At 40.5% G+C, this 22,023-nt stretch overlaps 1 protein-coding gene across 1 annotated transcript in view; it reads right to left on the bottom strand.

The window, feature by feature from the left end:
* Nucleotides 1-22,023, bottom strand: part of LOC149568070 (protein ARABIDILLO 1-like) — a 221,565-nt gene that overhangs the window by 144,404 nt on the left and 55,138 nt on the right. The gene's annotated exons all lie outside the window — the stretch shown is intronic.

The raw sequence follows: 22,023 nt of genomic DNA on the forward strand, positions 1-22,023 counted from the left end.
TTCCGGTGAAAGTCTCTTAGCAAGTGTCCCTTGTAATACCCTTACTATCTTCATGGCGAATGCATCACAAAATATCTTGTAGTCCTTGTTGTTATGCAAATGGAGTTGCGAATAGCATTCATGTACCAAGTATTGCCCCAGCCCACTACCAACTTCTCCTAAGGCTTTTAGTCCCGGACTCTTGTACAATCTAGCAATTAGATAGAACAGAGAGGAGCCCATGTAGAATTGCCTTTGGTTTTGTACAGTTCTAAGTTGCAATTCTAAGTTCTCGCTTATGATCTTAGCCCGATCAAATCTTCTTTTCCCCTTTTCAATCTCATCAATGAAGAAGTACATCCAGTTTTCAAATTGCATCCCTTGAGCTAGGCCCATGATCCGACTGAGAAGAACAACGAGATCACCATATTCTGGTTTGAAATTTGCCATTGTGAACCTTGATGATCTACTAACACCTTTCTTTCCCTCATGAATCCAATTCTACTTTAGATGCGTGAAATAGGCCTCTTGGTTATCCTAAAATGATTTGGTTGCCTGATCCATAATCACAACCATCATGCCCTTGTACTGGGGAATGTTGAATGTTTCTTTGATTGCTTGTTCGCCGATGTTGGCCAACACTCTCTTCTCTTCATCAAAAATGATGGATTTACTATTTAGATCGAATCTGGATGCACATTCCATAATCAATTCTAGACACGGCAATGTAGGAGGAAAAGCTGCCGCATGTACAATTCCACTTTTGTATATCCTTTTTGCCAAGGGGGATTGTCCTTCCTTTAGTCTTTCCTTCATCCGTATCATGTCCACTGTACCAATATTGGTGTCGGTCATTCTCTTCATTTTCGAGAAGAAGGGTGTTTTGGGCATCATATCGTCTTTATCTTTCTTAGCGTTTGTCCACTTGGGATTCTTACTTGCACTAACATACTCCATGCTCGTCGCCCTATTATGGGATGGTAGAGTGGTGGACTAGAAGGCAAGTAGAACCAAGGGAAGCAATCCTTAGACTAGAACGAAAGAAGGATGTCAACTTAAGGACCCCTTGCAACTCTAAATGATGAAAATTCACCTTAACCAATAATTGTACAGCGACTTTTCGGAATTAAGACTAGACCTCGAACTCCAAATCCTTTGCAAATTGAAATTAAAACATCTAAAGCTATCCACAACTTGTCCACAAAGCAAAAATCAGACTTTCTCATGTATCTTTTCTCCCAAGAAAAATCGCCTAAGTCATGATTTTTTTTAAAGTGCAGTCCTAAATGGAGAAAATCAGGCCTTCACATAAATCGCCCATGGCACACAAATCAGATCTGCCCCAGCAGAAATCACCAAACAATGGAGGAAATCTGCCCTTTGCAAAGTCTTCTAACAATGAGAATACTGTCCCAAGAGAAAAATCGCGAAGGAGTGGAGGAAATCTGCCTTGAAACTAAATCACCAAACACCTAAAATCTGCTCCTCAATGAAATTCGCCAAACAATGGAGAGGAAAAATGAAAAGTGAGGAAGTGAGGAAGAAGTGGGAGAGAGGCCTCCTCTTATACACAACTCACTCTCTCTAAGCCAACCGACTTGGTCCTAGAGGAGAGAAAAAAACAAAAATTAAATCCAAGTCAAGGCCCACTATTAAATACTTAGCTAAAATTTAAATTTTGCCAAAAGGAAAATTGCCCTTTTAAATTTGCCAATTAGCTCCAAATTGCAAAAAGAAATCAAATGGTGCCTTGGAGATGTTAAATATTTCCATTTAATGAGGATTTGTAATTAATACGTCATTAAAATTGGATTTTGGCTAACCAAAAGCCATTTTTCAATATTAAATTACTAACTTCATTAAAGGCAAAAAGTTTTCAAGGCAATTTTAATCTATTAAAGCCAAAAAAACAAAAAAAAAAATCTCCAAATCGATTTTGCTATGCCAATTAAAATTTTATGACAAAAAATAAAATAAAATTGCTTCTAGAGCCAAAAATCGTTTTTTTGCAATTTAGCCTTATTTCAACAAAATTAAAATTTTCACCAAAGCAAAATTTGAGATTTTCCAAAACTTAAGTCTAACAAAAATTTCCCTTTTGAAAGATTGTTCAAATTTTCACAGTTATATCTGGATTTTCAAAAGAAAACATCTAAGTACAAATTTACAGTTTTATCCTGCCAAATATTGTTCTTTAAAATTTTGTCCGGCCTAAGCATGAAATTGGTGGCTTGGAAAATCAAGTGAAACTGGGTGAAAATAAGCTAAGCCTCTCCCACATTTGGCCCGGAGGTGCCAAGGTGTGAAAAATCTCGAAAAAATCAAAAACTGTTGGACAATCCAAAAATTTGCCGAGGCGACCAAAAAAGGGGTTCCCGAAAGAATTTGGGGCAATGGTGTGAGAACCTCACAATAGCTTCCCATCTCCGTATCTTTTATTCCTCCTTAGTGAGGCTTGGTTTGCATATTTCGCTCTTCTATTCTTGCATTCGCTCACCCTGTCAATGGATCATAGATTGTGATCCGAATCATTAATGCTAAAAAATCATAAACAATCAAACCCAAAAACAAAATCCATGCATGACTAAAAACGAATCTAGCATTTGCAAATACATTGTAGAAACCGTTGCAATCTCTCTATGAAACCTCTCTGTTGAAGCCATTCTTTGATTTTTGTTTTCTCAGTACTTGGGCCTTAACTTTTGTTGTTTGTGGCAGAAAATAAATATACAAAACAGCCATAAATAAGGTGTTGGAATCTTCTAGCATCCACTTCCAATATTGTGGCAATTCAACAATGTCAGCCGACTGGATTGTCATCAGTGTTTCTGTAGCCGACGGGGTGATTTTCGTTGGTGTTTCTGTAGCCGACGAGGTGATTGTTGTTAGTGTTCCTGTATTCTACAACCGCCGGGCAAATAGTTTGTAGCAGACATAATGTTTGTGGCCAACGGACTCCTTCGGGAAGGTTCGGCGGATAGTATTTATATCCCCTCTAGGATCATTGTAAAGCATCATCTATCATTCATCTTATGAGGCATAATGTAATGTTCTGGCATATGCGAATAATCTAAAGAGTTCTGCTGTTCATGTTCATTATCTGTATGCATTTCTTAATTAACCTATGCAGTGAACATTTGGCACCGTTGCCAGGGAACGAACAGCAGAACTCTTTAGATTATTCGCATATGTCAAAACATTGCATTATGCTTCATAAGATGAATGATAGATGATGCTTTACAATGATCCCAGATGGGATATAAATACTATCCACCGAACCTTCCCGAAGAAGTCCTTTGGCCACAAACATTATGTCCGCTACAAATAATTTACCCGTCGGCTGCAGAATACAAAAACACCAACAACAATCACCCCGTCGGCTACAAAAACACCAACGACAATCACCCCGTCGGCTACAAAAACACCGACGACAATCCATTTGGCTAACACTATCCCCCCAAAAAGAAAAGTCGTCTCCTGACGACTAACAAAATTAGGAGACAACTTACAGACAACAAAAGAAATGCTAGAGAGGAGGAGGCATCCCAGACGAGTGTTGTTGGCGACGCAACTCATACACCTGCTCTGTCCCGATGCGCAGATCTATCTGAATCTGAGAGTTCACCTCCATGGCCTCCTTCAGTAGAAGGGTGGCATCCATAGCCTGTCTCTTGGCTAACTGCAACTCGTGCTCAGCGGCATCTTTATCCCGTACAGTTGCTTCAACATCTTGGATAGCCGCATCCTTACCCTACACAACTACTGCCATATCCCTCAATAGTGTTGCCCGCTCCGCTGCCCATGCTGCCTACTGGTCGGCCAAGTCCGTGGCTAACTTCTCTCTTGCCTCTCTCTCAACTGCTAAAGATCTCTGAGTTGCAACACTGTCGCTGCCCTGTCCGCCTCCGCGCGTTGCCAAGCATAGTAAACCTCCTTGTACAACCCCACAATCTCATGTGCCAGCTTCATTAGTGGGGTGTCACTAGGTCCCAATTCTGCCAACATCTCAGCTGTCTCAACTGCCGGCCAACCTTTGTCCACAAAACATGACTGAAATCGTTGCCGACAAATCCCACGAATATATGCTCGGATCAAATGCCACTCCCTCCGCCGAGTCATAGCCTGAATTGCCACATCATGTCCTTTCTTCAAAGCAGACTTCATAGTCCTGAGGTAGTCTCTGCACCTATCCTCATCCGACTCGTAATCCTCCTTGGCAAAGCCCTCCAATGACCATTCTGCATCACTATTCTCCTCCTCGTCAGCGGGAAACATACCCACATCCGGTGCCGCCAGCTCTGCTCTCGGCACAACCACGGCCTGCGGCATTCCCTCCTCCGGAGGCTGATGCTCTAGTACTGCCGGTGATGTTCCTGGATGCCTAGGAGACTGAATGGATGGACCTCACTTGGCAGGAGTGAGTCGGAATTGCTGCCTCAAAAACATATTAGCTCTATCCATCACCTCCAGTCGCTGTGACTGCGCGGCCTCCATGTTCTCTTCCTGTACTGGCTGGGCTAACTCGGCTGGCGTGATCTCTGCTAATAAGGATGAGGAAACTGTGACAACTGCATCACAATCAATGACATCCAAACGAACCTGAGACTCAGGCTCCGACACTGGCAACTGTGCTCTCTGTGAGACTGCAACCTTAATGACCTCTGCTTGTGAAACTTGCTTTGTTGGTACGACTGGAATCACCTCCGCTACAGCTGTCGGCAATATATCGACGACTGTCCACGGGGCATTTGTCACTGTCTACGGGAGAACTTCTGTCACCATCGGGGGGGTCATCATGATTGGGGCATGGCACTGGCCAAACGGGGGAATGACTGTCGTGCAGGTAGTCAAGTGCGCCAAAGTTGACAGTTGAGGAGGGGTTAAGAATGTGGACCCACTACCCGCGGCCTCACCGCCAACTTCCGCCGAAGTGTTGTCCTCTTCCACGGACTCAGCTCCGTCATTCTCCGAAGTGTCCTCCCGTCCGCTATCTGTATCTCCGGACGTGTCCAGTCCTCGGAGTACTCTCTTCTGGCCCGCTGTTGTTCCACCTATATCCAAATGGCGCCAATAGAATATGGGAGGCTCCCCGTCTGCCAATTTACCCCTCAGAGGAGCCTCAAAATCATCCTCTGGTATCTGACTAGCTACAGCCTCCACGACCAGACCAATGGCATGGTGCGGCATAAAAAACGTTTGATGCTAAAGCGTCATGAATTCCTCCATCCTGTCGGCAAGGATTGAGGCCCAATCATATACCATACCCTGCATGATGCCATTCATGAACACCACCTGCGGCAACGCTATATCTGAAGCCCGAGTAGCACCTGTCAATCTACTCTTGACAAAATTCATAATGCACCTCTAATGACCCTCCCGAATAAAGTCCCTGCGAAGCCCTTTGCACTTTGACCCCTAAACCGTTGCATCCCTCCCATGGGTGTAAGATCCCGACATACTAGATCTATCCAATGCTCCTTTCGTTCCCGTGAGAGTTTGTGGTTCTTGATCTCCACTTTCTTACCATCGGGGCCAGGGATGCCAAAAACCCTAGTGAAATCCCTAGGTTTAAAAGACACTGTCATCTGCTGCTTCTTGTACATGAATGTACTTGTTCTGCTCCGCAGGCTATATGTCTTTATCATGGTGCGCAATACTGATTCAAACAACCGAATGGAGAAGATGTTGAAGCTGGATGGCCTAATGTACCTGTGCCCGTATCAGAATCTGCTTAATCTGGTCTACATTTGGGGTCTCCTGCCACCCTCTCCGACATTCGCTCCCATTAAGACCCTCGAACTGGACAATGAGATAAGTGAGTTCCTCCCTGGTCTTCTACTTCTTGCTACTAGAACCCGAAAGGCATGCAACTCGAATCCCTGATGCCAAAACCCTTGAATTCTTTTCCATATTTGCCGCCAGCTGACTCTTCCATAGCTTCCATTTACCTGCTGATTCCATGCAATAACCGCTTCTTCTTCTTTATATAAATTTCCTCCATCCGTTATGAATAGAAAATCTCACCCCGTGGAGAAGCAAAAAAATATGCAACACACCTATCCACAGAAAGCTTGATCAACAATCCTTCTGATAATGAGAACAATGAGCTTTGCCTTTCAAAATAACTCTTCAGACCCTGATTCTGGAACACAAGCAAAGATCTCTATTGACGATGTTCTTGATCTCCTCCATCTTGTACATTGGAACAGTGACTTTGAGAACACCATTTCCTTTTAATCTGATCAAGATCTATGTGGCTGTTGTTTTTCCTACCACTACCGTCCAGCTCGGTATCGGACTATGCTTCCCCCTTAATCACTAGCGAATTCTCCTCTGCATAACCCTCCTATTGTTGTAGCGATGACTAGGTCTTATTGAAGGCTCGGAATCTCTCTGCCTTTTTTTTTTTCCTTAAGAAGGCACAGGTCGCTGTTGTCCCAGGAGATGCCTTTGGAGAAAATACGTGCATCTGTATCTCATATGTAGCATCTATGTCTTTGACAGCATCGCATGGCTTTTCCTCTCAGCCACATTTCCCCGTAAGGCCACTGAAAAAGGATTGCTAAGTGTGTAGACTGCTATTTCTCTTGCATCAATTGGATCTAGTGATATTGTTGGGGCTGCCGAAATGCTCCATGATACCCTTGCTGATACGATGATGGACTCGGGGCGTCTCTTTGGAACTGGTATTGCAAGGTTAGATGCAAGGGTGGTCTTAATTAAGCTGGCAGATTGCATAACATGATGACCTTGGGAGCTTTGCCATTTGAATAACAATAGCTGATAGCAAAAGAAACCGGATTGGAGTTTCAAGTTGGAAGCAATTTGCAGAGAGGCGCCAACAACCAAATCTGTTGAAAGGGGCAAACCTCGGGCACAAGCCTATCGGCCTCCAATTTATCTATATTCTCATGCAGAACATCCATGGGCAAATCTAAGTAACATCCACCGGGTCTACCATGTGCCACAGTATTAAGGCTTGAGAAACGAGGGAGGGAATCTGCGCAGCCTTTTCCTAAGCATTTCACAAAGGGCTGAATAGCCTTAAGCTGATCAAGTTCCTAAAAGTCGCCCGTCCACAGAAGAGAATAAAGACCTCGCCGGAGATTGGTTTACACCCACAGGAGGCTGTTGTATCCAATAAGCAGAAGAATGCAGAGGAAAGAAAATCCCATGAACAACCTGGGAGAGAACCCCACGGACAACCTGCCGCAGACAGGCACCCGCGGCCAACCTCCCACGACCAGGTTCCCGCGGAGCACCCCTCGCGGCAAGTTTCCGCAGAGCACCCCCGCAGGCAGGTTTCCGTGGCTTTTTTTTTTTTTTTTTTTTTTTTTTTTTTTTTTTTTTTTTAAATATACAAAGGCACCTCAATTACGCGTCAACGCGATTGACGACGACAGAGGACTCACATTGGGTGACAACACTTTTCTAGCGTGATATATTTTCAATTTGGATCAGTTAACCGCCTGAGGCACCTCCTATCCGATCAAGGTCAATAGTTTGATTGCTCCATCGTTGCCAACTTCTCAAATCTAGTATGGTTCGATCCATCGCACCTTGAACTTCACTGGTTTTATCTCATTGCAACTGTCGTATTTCAATACTAATTGTCTCGGCTAGAATCTGCAACGTTTTAGATGCTTATCATACCAGACCTTGCGTCTATTCGGTGTGACTTCTGTCGCCCACTGCGCCAGCAATCGCTTCTCCTCCAGCTTATTCAAATTATTTAACCGCTCCCGTAAGCTATCCACATCATCCAACTTGTTTTCCAGTGCTATTCACATACTCGGAATCATGAATCCCGCTGGTACTACTGCTTCCCGTCCATAAATTAACTAGAATGGTGTGTGCCCTATCGTCACCTTATACACCGTGCGGTAAGCCCAAAGGGCAGCAGGTAAGTTATCCTCCCAATCTGCACCTTCAACCGCGCAGGATTTGTAGATGATTGTTACCAAAATTTTATTGGTAGCCTCGACCTATCCTTTGCTCTCGGGTAGTATGGACTTAACAGTGAATGATAAATCTTGAACTAGGTGGTGAGCAGTCGAATGACATGATTAACAAAATGTCCTCCCCTATCACTTGTTAATTGCAACGGAATTCCATACCTGGTAATGATTTGTTCATAACTAAACTTCGTGGTGCTAATGGTCGAGTTATCTGGTAATGCCCGTGCCTCCGCCCATTTGGGCAGGTACTCTATTGCGACAATGATGTACCGGGATCGTCGAGTCTTGCTCACCCTCAGTGGTCCAATAAAATCTAATCCCCACCGCTCAAAAAGTTCATGCACATGGGATGGGTTAAGTGGCATGAAATCTCTCTTCAGCGGCTTCCTGGCCCGCTAGCAAGTGTCACATCCAACGACCCATTCCCGTGCGTCGTTGTACACTGTCGGCCAGAGACCTACGAGCAATATCTTCCGCGCAGTGGTGTCGGGTCCCATGTGTCCTCCCACAGGACCCTCCTGTGCTTCTTTTAACACCTGCGGTACCTCTTCTTCTAACACACACCACCGAAGAATATGATCCGACCCCATTTTATACAGTAGTCCGTTGATCAATTGAAAGGTACGGCTCCTAATTATCAACTTGCACCTTTCACTTGGTGGCATCCCAGTGGAAAACTGTCCTGTTGACAAGTACTCGCCGATACTCCTATACCATTCCAACAGTACCCCAATCTGAAACAACTGCGCGTCAGGAAAGTCGTCATTCACACCCTCTGCTAGTTCCCCTGTCTTGATCTGCGACAGGTGATCGGTGCTGACATGTTTCTTTCCCAACCGGACAATAATCTTGAAAGTAAATTCCTGCAATAGAAGTAGCCATCTGTTGATCCTCCCTTGGATGACAGGTTTATTAATCATGTACAACAGGGCCTGGCGATCAACATAGAACACAAACGGCGTAGCGAGCAAATAATGACAGAATTTTTGCACAGCATAGACCATTCCCAACGCTTCTCTTTCAATTGTGTTGTAGTTTTGCTCGACCTTTGATAACAACCGGCTAGCAAAGTATATCGGGTGATCCAGTCCGTGGTTACCTATCTGTGCCAGGCTTGCGCTAATAGCATAGTTGGAGGCATCCACATGAACATGAAACTCTTTATTCCAATCCGGATACGCCAAGATGGGTGTCGTAGCCAATCGTACCTTCATCCCTTCAAATGCCTCGTCCTGGTCTTTGTCCCATCTAAATGATTCTTCCTTGCAGGTTAATCTGTCTAGTGGGTATGACACCTTGGCAAAAATTTTAATAAATCTCCTATAATAACCTATATGCCCAAGAAAAGACTTTACCTCTGTCACATTAGTGGATGGCTGCATTTCAAGAATGACTCTCACCTTGTCGAGGTCCGTCTTTAACCCTTCCTTACAGACAATGTGTCCAAGCAGTCTTCCGTGCGAAACTATGAATTTACACTTACTGGGATTCAACGCTAGCCGCGCTCTGCGACATCTCTCCATGCACTCACCAAGTGCTGCTAGGTGTCTGTCTTCTGTGCTGAATACTGACCAATCGTCCAAAAAGGCTTTGAAGTTTCCCACGGACATCCTGTCAAAGATATGCAGTATAATCCACTGGAATGTGGCCGGTGCGTTACACAACCCAAATGGCATCCGATTGTACGCATAGACCCCATCTTCGATGACAAACGTTGTCTTCAGTTTATCCTCCTCGGCTATAGAGATCTGATTGTATCCGAAGAACCCATCCATAAAGGAGTAAATTTCATGTCCAGTGACCACCTCCAGAATGCTGTCTATGAATGGAATTGGGAAGGGATCCTTGATCGTGACTGCATTCAGGCATGAAATCAACGCATATCCAGATCTGAGTAGTATCCTTCTTCAATGAGATGACTATCGGCAACACCCATTCGTTGGTCTGCACCTTGAATATAATGCCAGCTTCCAGCATTCGGTTGATTTCCTCCGTAACCTGTGCCGCGTAGTTCTTGTTCATCCTGTAGGGTCGCTTTCGTACAGGTACGGCTCCTTCCATCAGCGGAATGCGGTGCACACATAATTCCGGCGGTACTCCCTTGAGGTCCTTGTATGTCCATGCAAACACATCCTTGTATTCCATAAATATCTTGAATGCCGCAGCTTTGAGTACTGGATCCTAGTTATCTCCGACTAGTATGTTCTTCGGCTCTGCCTCATCCCCCAAATTCATTGTTTGCAGCGTAGCTTCATTATACTTGATTGTCTCCCCTTCATTGAATGCATGGGCGGGTGTAACATCCAATGGTGCCTCCCCCTCCTTTACTTCAATAAACTCCTTCGGATATTCGTTCGCTCTTGGGCCTTCCTCAATCGACAGAACATTGCAGCTGTGAAATAATTCATAGTCCTCCATTTGCCAGTGGTAGAGACCGTTAACCGAATCCAAGTCGTCATCCTTTGATCCCCCGTCCAATCGCAGGACTCCCTCCTGATCGTCCCATCCGTTGTCTGCCTTCATCGTCCTCTTCCTCAGAATCTGATGCCAGGGCCTCTTCCCCTACCATTTGGGTATGCAGATCAATGAAAAATCGGCGGCCTTTACTTTCCAGTGATAAAGTGTTCTTCCAGTCGTGTCGGGCTCTCGCTTCGATAAGCCACCCATGGCCCAGGATGGCGTCGTATCCTTTTCTCTTTAATGGAATCACCACGAAATCCATCAAGAACGGCTGAGTGCCAATTGTTACCAGCTGTGCCATGAGAATACCCAACGGTTTAATGCCATGTTGATCGGCTGTCAACAGCTGAAATCTCGGAGGCCATAATGTCGGTTGTCCAAGCTTCCTCCAGGTTTCTTCCGGCAATACATTTACGCCGAACCCTTTGTCAACTATTGTGTCCGTGAGAACATGTCCGAGGATCCCCATCTCGACGACTGCAGGGTGTCGTCCGGATGTCAGTGCCAGCAACATCTGATCTTCTCCGCCTTTAGCAATCTCCTATTCCTTCCCTCGACTTGGTTCTCCCAGTGACTTTTCCTTCCCTCGACTTGGTTCTCCTAGTGACTTGGGAACTGGTGTAATATTTGAGAGAGCAGATCGGAGTTGAGGCATGGTGAGAAGCAAATCATTTATCTTTACTGGTACCTCCGTCTGCAAAATTTACCGTAATATGTTTTGTTCCGCGAAATTCCTTGTTGAAGTGTCAGTGGTGTCCTGAGATGTTGCCACTTGCGATACTTTTTCAACCTCCGCCCGTGCTTCCGCAAATTTCCTCCTTTCTTTAGCGGGGTCTGGGTATTCTTTTGCTTGTTTCCGCGTAATTGCCAGAACTTCTTCCTCATCTATCCCGACAGTGATCAAGTTCACTCCAGATTTTGGACACTTGGAGTCATCATGATCGCCGAGTCCGCACCATCGGCACAATAGTTGAGGTGTATTCGCCGTTGGACATCCCCGCACAAAATGCCCCCACAAGTTACATGCGCAGCACTGAACAATTGGCCGTCCATTTGCATCATACTGGATTCGGCTTCTGCTCGTATTGTTGTTAATGTTTGCATTGTTATTGTTGTTCTGTATGCATCTATTGTTCCTGTATCCGCTGGATGTGGCGCCTGCACTATTGTTGTTCCCGTTACTGCCCGACGGGGAAGCTTCCTGCGTAAGAAGCACCTGCGGAGATCCTCTAGTCTTCATGTTAAAGGGGCACTCCTTTGTCGAATGGCCCATGATTTGACAAATGTCACAGAATTGATTCTTTGGACAGGATCCTTTAGTATGACCGTCGGTCTTGCACTCCGTGCACCAAAGCTCACTGTTTTTTGGCTCCTTTTGCATGTTTTTGAACTCCTTCATCATGCGGATCATGTCCTTCTGTAGGGCACGGACCTTCTTGCTACTGCCTTCATCGTCCCTACTATCTTCGCCAAAAGGCTCATCATCATTAGAATTAGACGAACTAGTCTTCTTCTTCTTCTTTGTCTTCTGTTCATTTTCGAGGTTCAATGCTCTGTTATAGGCTTCCGTGTATGACAACGATGGCACAATTTTCATTTTCTTCCGCAGGTTTGGGCGTAGGCTTCCACGAACTACATTTTCTGAAGTCCGTCTGCTAGCTTATTTTACATTTTGTTTATCAAATCTTTTAGTTTCCTGGCGTAAACGCAAACAGTTTCGTTCTTTCCTTGCTTGGTATTGAAGATTTCTGCTACAATTTCATTATCATCTCGAAACAGTTGAAATTTGGCCAGAAACTCCTTTTTAATGTTATTCCAACTGTCCAGTTTCTGTGGATCTGTACTAGTAAACCAGTCAATTGCTACTCCCCGTAGAGTGGCCGGAAATTGTCTCATCCAGTCGTCTTCGTCGATTATCTCATTTGCCCTCCAGATCGTTTCACATGTTTTGCAATGTCAAATGGGATTGGCCGTACCATCGCCATCGAACTTCGGCAATTTTTCTTTTGGCCCCGCCATCACGATTGGTTTCTGTAAACAAGCGTTGCTCGGTCCTGCAATACTGGCGCTCTTCACTCCCACACCGGCGGTCTGCACTCCCACACCAGCGGTCTGCTCTCCCACACCGGCGGATTGTTCTCCCACATTGTCAGACTCAACAGCTGCGAACCTTGGTGAAGAAGGTTGTTTTGAAGTTGTCGCCTGCGGAAGTATATCCCGGACGAAGAGTTCACTCCACGCTTTGGCTCCATCGGCACTTCGAGCCGTGCGAGTTGATGCTCTTCCATCTGGATTCTCTTCCCTCGGCGAATACAAATTCAAAAACTCCTCCCATGCGTCTTCCACCCATTCCACCCACTACCGAGTCTTCTCCAACAATCTTTCCGTGCTCCAGTTTCCGTCAGCAATCTTCTAAAATCTCCGTCGGCGTTCGGCTTGCTGTGCCAGAATCAAATTCTCTTGCACAGTACGGATTCCATCTTTTCCCTTAGCCTTATTTCGATCCTTATTAAGCTGATTTGGCATTAATCTTCATTCCTCCCACCTTCCAGGTTCATAGGGCAACGGCACCAAATGTTTACCGCATAGGTTAATTAAGAAATGCATACAGATAATGAACACGAACAGCAGAACTCTTTAGATTATTCGCATATGCCAGAACATTATATTATGCTTCATAAGATGAATGATAAATGATGCTTTACAATGATCTCAGACGGGATATAAATACTATCCGCCGAACCTTCCCAAAGGATTCTGTCGGCCACAAACATTATGTCCATTACAAACTATTTACCCGTCAGCTGCAGAATACAGAAACACCAACGACAATCACCCCGTCAGCTACAAAAACACCAACGACAATCATCCCGTCGGTTACAGAAAAACCAACGACAATCAAGTCGGCTAACAAACAAAAGTAACTCCTTGGTAGCAGTCAAACTTGAAACCCTTTGGCTCCATAAGTGCTCATATAATCATATTCTACTAACTCCTTACATGCCAAATTTAACTCTCAACATGAGTGGGATGTGGAAACACTCTCCCAAACAAATAACATTTTAATACTTTTTTTTTCACATCAGATTTCGATTTCTTTTGGCTTTTTCAACACATTAAAACTTGCATATTATAAATTGCCAATCTACAAAGTTTGGGCCAGTAAATAAAACATAAAAACCTAAGTTACCAAATTCCTCTAAATTCTGAATCCGATACTGTTATAGTTCAGATTCTGCCCGAATTCAACCAGGGTGCCTAACAGGCAGCTGGATTCCCTTGGATGCTGCAGAGTGGAATCCACATATAATCCAGCCACCCCTAAGAGACCTGAGCAAAAATCTGACGCAATCCATGGGCACCCAAGGCTGTTGGTGTCCAAAATCAGGCCCCATGAGCCTTTTTTTTAAAACCTAAGTTACCAAATTCCTCTAAATTCTGAATCCAATACTGTTATAGTTCAGATTCTTCACAGATTCTGCCCAAATTCAATCAGGGTCCCTAACAGGCAGCTGGATTCCCTTAGATGCTGCAGAGTGGAATCCACATATAATCCAGCCACTCCTAAGAGACCTGAGCAAAATCTGATGCAATCCATGGGCACCCAAGGCTGTTGGTGTCCAAAATCAGACCCCATGAGCCTTTTTTTTAATCTAAAACCCTGCTTTCGACCATAAAGCATATATTTGAATATTAAGGTGGAAGAGGAACCAAATCTTGACCTTTAAATCTATGATGATAATGGAGATGAATTTGAGCATTAAAAAAGAAATATTATATATGAAGTGTTTTACTTATAAATTTATTGTCAAATGTGGGTTTATATGTATCGCACTTCTATCTTCTCATTATTATATGTTTGAAATTTTGAACCGATGATGAATGAACATTGAACATGCATAGATCAATATGTATTTATAAATCTATAATGTATAGATATAGTTATAAACATATAACTTTAATATATCAATATGTACATATATATAAGATATATAATCTTATATATATAGATATATATGTATATACATGTGTATCTATACGTGTATGTAGATATTGAAATTTTCTAAATATACCCACGATACTGGAACTCACCCAGTAAAAGACATGTTGAATCCACAAATCTGTATCAGAATCAGGATTGACAACTTGATTAAAACCAATAAATTGTTAAAGTTGCAGCTTAAGTTGGATTGATTCGATTTGATATATATTATTGTATATTATATATATATATATATATATATAATTATTATTCATGTTAATATAATATTATTTAAATGATGATTACACCATAAAGACATGTCTCGTCTTCTCATATTTATATGAGATCCAAATCTGCATTTGGCTATCATCAATAACAATGGCTATGATTCTATATTTGCAGAAATGATCCTTGAATTTAACATGGTATTAGAGTCAAACTGCAAGTGTTGGAAATCTTTGAATATTTAAGGTGGTGACAGAAATGTGTCGTATGGTGACGCTTCAGATTTAGAATTTGAAGAAGCAATTCCAATATCATCAACCATGGATATTGATTTTAGAAGCTGAGATCGTAGTTTAGTATTTTAAGAAGATGAGTCATTGTAACACTGGTAGCTATTGGAAGAACTCTAGAAGTTTTCCTGGATATATATATTATAAATACATCTACACAACATCGTATGGGTGTTGGATGTGGATCAAGCACCGACATAAGAATCTACATAACACTCATAAATTGACTTGACGTGGATATATATACAGTGAGTATGTGTCTAAAAAGATGACAGTATGGAGAATATTTGGGATTTGAACCCCAGCACCAAGCATGTCTTTGGGGGTACGGCTTCCCCACATCAACAGTGACAATTTGAGAAGCATGGATTCCATCCTAATATGATCTTGTTTACTATTTAATCAAGTTCGTAATCATGTTGTTCTACTTATCGTGCCCTTCAAATATAGATCAGTCTTTCTATCATTCTTCGTAATTAATGTTAATAATTCTTGATGTCATATTTTCCCCACCTAATTTATCAATTGTTAATCATAATGTGATAACGTCAGATTTTATTGTCTTATGTTATAGTTAATTATGAGCATATTTTGTCATCATCACTAATGACCGATGATACCACATACCTTATATTGTTTGTATCGAATTAATACTTTCTGGTGTTAAATATCATTTTTAGTTGTGATACCTTCTAGAAATATTGTGGGATTCATACAAATCGACATCGTTCAGCTCCTTTGCCAATGCTCCCACTTTAAAGAGTCGTGGCAAGCATGTTGATGACAACATTGAATTTAGAAGATTTGAAAAAAAAATTGATACCCTAGTATGCTCTAGACCAAGATGCCTTTATAACTGAGAAGGAAGAAGGGGACCATGGACAGTCAAAGTGAAAGGCGTGTAGGAAACAATGAGGAAAGTCAAAGACATTGTGAGTTTTTAACAACTGTGGAACTCCTGACGCAAACTATACTATATGAAGGCCAAACGATAAATGGATATATAAGTATGGTTAACAATGACAAAGATTACAAGGGACAGTAGAAGATATACGAACATTATGGCAATGCAGAATTCATTGAACATGTTTCGTTCTTTGAAGCGAGATTATTCTCATAGGCTGTAACTATTACCATAATTGGTTACCCAAGTGGAGTTTCCTCAAGAGTAATAGAAGTATTGATCTATAACTGTAATGATATATTTGCCGATTCATCGACGACAGGGAAGAAGTAATGAATAGAGTTGAGTTTGTTACACGATACCCCCAACACTATGGAAATCAATGAATGGAGATTTGTCTTCTTAAGGAAATATTTTTGTATTGATTAAACCTCCTCTTCTCTATTATTAAGAGCTATCATCTTTATCCATGCTTGGAAAGTAGGCTATCGAGCTTAAATTTTGGTTGAATCCCTATGAGTTATGATAGTACTGAGATATGTTTCTGAAATGGGATATGATTCTCCAATGGGCACCAAATAAGAGAGAATAGGAATGAAAAGGAGTGATGACAATCATACAAAATGAGATACAATCCATCCGGAAATAGACAACAATTTCTAAGTAAATATTATTGTATCATGCAAAGTAATGAAACAACACAGTAAAGAGAATAAGGAAAATATATCACAGACGCATAAAGCATTTTGATATTTTCACAAGTTGAACTTTGAAACTCCTTTTGACTTCAAGTACAATATGGCTATATAAAATGGAATGAGTGGGAATTCTACATTGTGGGCGGAATAATCATAACCAATGTTCCATTCCCACTTAGACCATCCAAAGTTATATGGACTCTCATGTGCAAATAAGTATTCTTGTCTTTTACATTTATCTACTCATTGTAGTCTCTTTCCCACTTGTAATTCTATACATACTATAAGAGTTATTTGCCTCAATCTTTTCCTTTGTGTCTAGGGATGTTCTTGCAGGAAAAAAAGGTTAGTAATTTACCAAATATTGTGCAACTTCAATCTTGTGATCAAGTTGGATAAAGTGAGGCTTTTGAAGTAAATATTCGTAATAACTCAGATTATGAGCATCCTTTTATATTAAGAGGGAGTATGACACTTCTTAAAGCAATACAGGAGCTTAGAAATTGATACTCAGAGGGAGTCGAGAAATACTGTAAATGAATCAAACTTCTATCAGAATGTAGTATCTTTTAAATTTAATCACAGTTTACTAACCAATTTGTGCTTATAGGAGAGCAGTATGTACCTTCTTCAAATGCGAAGTAATGCGTTCTATATAATACCTTCAGATTGACTGATCCGTCTTGTATGTGAAGGGCCCAAACTGCAATACGGAGGATCTCTGATCTTCGATATGCAATATAATAATCTTTGACAATAGATCTGCAATATTTTACTCCTGTGACTCAATCTGCAATATATATAATCACAGAGTATTGCGAATGCAATATGGAAGGAATATAATATTAGATGGTATACAAACAATAGTGAACAATAATATGTATCAATCTGCAATTGAAGGTATTGAACATTTATTAATTTCGATGTCAATACTTCAGGCATCAGTGTGCATATATATGATTCCAATGAACACCTTCATAGAAGGGTCACGATCCTTCAATATCAATAGTCACAGGTTTTCAAAATGAATTAGTTAGTATTAACTAGCTAATCTAATTTCCTACAGGATCAGATTAGTTAGTTGGTACTAACTAATTTTTGACTTGTTTATGTTATACATAATAGAGAGATATATGATCCATCATAAGAGCATTATGTAAGGAATCAAATGCAAATATACATGTATAGATTTTATCTTAGTTTGATGTGAATTTGCTCAATTGGATTTCTGATGCAGTATCGAATTGTGATTATGTATGTATGTGAGTGTATGTAAGACATACACACACAATGTATAATCTGCAATCACTAACCGATGCTATTTCAATAACACTCCCTCTTAGCTAGGGAAGACAATTAAGTATAAATTTTAGATATCACCTCACTCATGATATCAAGGAGTATAAAGAATATCAAGTCACATGATATTTATATATTCCTTGTTATGGTATGTGCACTAACATCACGTCGCATGATGTCTACCATAGCATATCATGGTGTCTCACTATGATTATCTCAAGAGGAACATAAGATTTGAAAAACATCACGTCTAGTGATATCTCATCAACATGTTTCAAGAGATCCTACTATCATGACATACAAAGGATATCACGCCACATGAAAAATCCATCATGATAGGAAACATTGTAAAGTCGTCACTTCACAATGTAAATACAAGTATACATTATTAGAAAGATCATTATCTTAATGTAATGTATACAGGTAGAAGGCCCATAAGTCCTAGAGTCGCACATATGACAAAAGAGTTTACACAATAAACATCTTAGAATGTATATAAATTTTATACATAAAATAAATTTTAGAGACTAAGTCATAATTACATTTCAATCATACCAAGTTTCTTTCTGAAGTGCTCAACTTTAACTTTGGAAAGAGGCTTGGTGAGAATGTCTGCAGTTTGATCACCAATGTTGATATATTCTAGGGAAATGGCTTTCCTTTCTACCATATCTTTAACATAGTGGAAAGGAATTTCAATATGCTTGGACCAATCCGATCATGAAATACTAGATTCTCACATAGTTTGATACTACTTTGATTATCACATAGAATGGTAGTAGGCAATAGAGGTTTTCCAAATAGTCCCACAATCAACTTCCTGAGCCATATAGCTTCTCTGGTTCCCAATGCAGTGGCAATATATTCAGCTTCAATAGAACTTTGTGTAACGGAAGTTTGTTTTTTGCTTGTCCAAGAGATCATAGCAGATCCTAAACTGAAACAATACCCAAATGTACTCTTTCGATCTGTCACACAGCCAACCCAATCAGAATATGTGAATCCATGTAGTTCAAGATCAGTATTCTTGTATTTGAGGTTGTATCCAATAGTACCTTGTAGGTATCTCAAAATGTGTTTAATAGCGACAAGATGAATCTCACGAGGTTCACACATGAACTGACTTAATGCGTTTACCACATAGCATATGTCAAGTCAAGTATTAACCAAATACATAAGTGATCCAATACTTTGTCTATAGAGTGTAGGATCAGCAAACTTGGATTTAGATGTAGCTTCCTTTAATTTGTGCAAGTTCGTCTCCATGAGAGTAGAAAGAGGCCTACAATTCAACATTCCAAATCTTTTGAGTATATCAATAGTGTATTTTCCTTGATTCAGAAAGATACCATTAGGTTTCTACCATACTTCCAGCCCTAGAAAATAATGAAGAATTCCTAGGACTTTCATTTCGAATTCTGAAGTTAAATCTCTCTTGCTTTGTGTAATAAGATGATCTTCTCCTATAAGTAAAAAGTCATCAACATAAAGAATTAAGATTATCATATCACCATTGATATATTTATAGTAAAGATTTGGATCAGCAGCATTTCTAGAAAAATTTAATCTCATGGGGTATTTGTCAATTCTTTCATACCAGTCTTCAAGAGCCTGTTTGAGTCCATATAGAGCCTTCTTTAGTTTGCATACATGAGTTTCTCCATTATGAACTATAAATCCTTCAGGTTGTTCCAGATAGACTTCTTCTTCTATTGTTCCATTTAGAAATACACTCTTCACATCCATTTGGTAAACCTTCCAACCTTTGGCTGCTGCAATAGCTAGCACAGCTCGAACAAAAGTATATCCGGCTACAAGTCCAAAAGTTTCTTCGTAGTCAATGCCTTCCTTTTGCGAGAATTCTCTGGCAACAAAACGTACTTTGTATTTCTCTATGCTACCATCTACAACATGTTTAATTTTGAACAGCCATCTAGAAGAAATAACTGATTTCCCCTTAGGTCTAGTAACTATCTCCCAACATTGTTTTTCAAGATGGAGTGATATTCTTCTGTCATGGAATCCTTCCAAGCTGCTTATTTGAGGGCTTCATTAACACTCGCTGGTTCAGAATTAAGAATTTCACTCATCAATGCATTATATGTTAGTTTGTGGGGTCTTTTGCCTTTTCTGAAAGTTCCATCAAGTGCTGCAAAATTTTCAGCTTCCTTCAAATTTTCTTTGGCCAAAGTGGTTGTTTCCTTTTGTTGGGATTTAGATTCTCATCAAGACACTCATTCTGATTTTCTGATTTAGGTGGACTTTCATAAGAAGTGTCTTTAGGATGTTCTAACTAAGTTACAAGAGTAGAACATACATTTTGGGTTAAGGTAGGATTATGATTTTCTTGCTCATCATAATTCTTTGCTCTTTTAAAAGCAATATCTTCCTCAAATATAACATCTCTACTAAGTTCTATTTGCCTTTGTCTAGGATTGTCTAGGATTGAATATCCTATATGCTTTTGATGTTTCACTATATCCCACAAAGATTCTCTTTCCTCCGAAAGGTTCTAGTTCAGATCTTTTCTCTTTAGGTACATGAATGTACACCAGGCAGCCAAATATTCTTAAACGACTTATGTCAAGTCTATGTCCGGTAAAGGCCTCTTCAGGAGTCTTATTATCAAGATAGGAATGTGGACATCTATTTTGAATATAAACAGCTGCCCTAGATGCTTCTGCCCAAAAAGAGGAATCTAGATTTTGATCAAGCACCATGGATTTAGCTACCTCTACAATAGTTTTGTTTTTCCTTTCAGCTATTCCATTTTGTTGAGAATTGTAGGGTACAGTGAACTCCCTCTTAATCCCTGAACTAATACAATATTCTTTAAACAATTCTGAAGTGTACTCTATTCCATTGTCAATTCTCAAATGTCTTGACTTTCTTTTCGGAGTAATTTTCAGTAAGTGCTTTCAAATCTTTGAATCTATTTAGGACTTCCTCGGATTCTTTGTATTTTAAGAAGTATATCCATGTTTTTCTTGAGAAATCATCTATCAAGATTATATAGTATAGTGCTCCTCCTTTAGAGCGTGTTGACATAGGTCCACAAAGATCAAAATGGATTAGTTCCAATTCATTCTTGGTTTTGCTAGTGCTAGAATGGAATGATCCTTTGGGGTTTTTCCCTAGAGCACATCCTTTGCAAGTTCCACTATGTGAGAAGTTTAGTTTGGGTAGTCCAGTCACCAATTTATCCAAGGAATTTAAGGCTTGAAAGTGTAAGTGCCCTAGTCTTTTGTGCCACACTTCATTTATGTTAGATGATTCAAGGATGAGAGCTTGTTTAGGTTCGGTATACAATTTATATAAATACCCTTGCCTTATCCCCATAAGTTTTGCTTTCTTAAATGTGGTGGATTTATGCCAAGCCAAACCTTTCACATTCATAAATGTGATTCTGTATCCATTACCTTCAAGAGCTGAAATGGATATTAAATTTCTTTTGATTTCAAGTACGTATAGAACATCTTTTAGTTGAATTTCCATGCCTGATTCTAATTTGATGGTACAGGTTCCTACACCTTTTACATGATGTGCAAAATCATCTCCAATGGTTACTTCTTCACTAGTTTCTTCTACCATAGTTTCCATATTTTCCCAGAATCATGTAATGTGTCTGGATGATCCACTATCAATTACCCAGGTGCAAGATTTGTTTGATAATTGATTTGATAGTGCAGAATAAAATACAAACTTTTTAGATTCTTCCTATGAGTTTACTTTTCCAACATGGGCATAAGATGCTTGTTTCTTTGTTATGTCAGGACAGTTTACAGCATGGTGCCCATATTGATCACATCTAAAACATTGAACTTGAGAAGTATCTTTTCTATAATTTCCTTTCCCATGAAAATTCTTCTTCCTTTTGAAGTTCTTCTTTCCTTTCTTCTTTGTATTTTTATTAAGAACTTGGATTTCTTCATCTAAAGATTTCTGTTTGATTCCTTTAGGTGATACTCTAGCTACTTCTTGTAGAAAATCAGATCTCAATCAGTCTAGTTTAGGAAGTTTTGATCTTGCACTAATGCCTTGTTTGAATGATTCCCATGAATTTGGAAGACCCCCTAGTGCTGTTGGAGATAATTCTTTACAGTCTATTTCATATCCAACATTTGACAATTGATCTCTTGATTCTATAATTCTCGTAAAATAAGCATTTACAGATTCACCTTTGTTCATGCTTATGTGATTTAGTTGTGTTTTCAGTGCAACATTCCTT

Source organism: Cupressus sempervirens, chromosome 3, assembly GCF_028749045.1.
Source record: "Cupressus sempervirens isolate cs-2001-9-10 chromosome 3, ASM2874904v1, whole genome shotgun sequence".
NCBI lineage: Eukaryota > Viridiplantae > Streptophyta > Pinopsida > Cupressales > Cupressaceae > Cupressus > Cupressus sempervirens.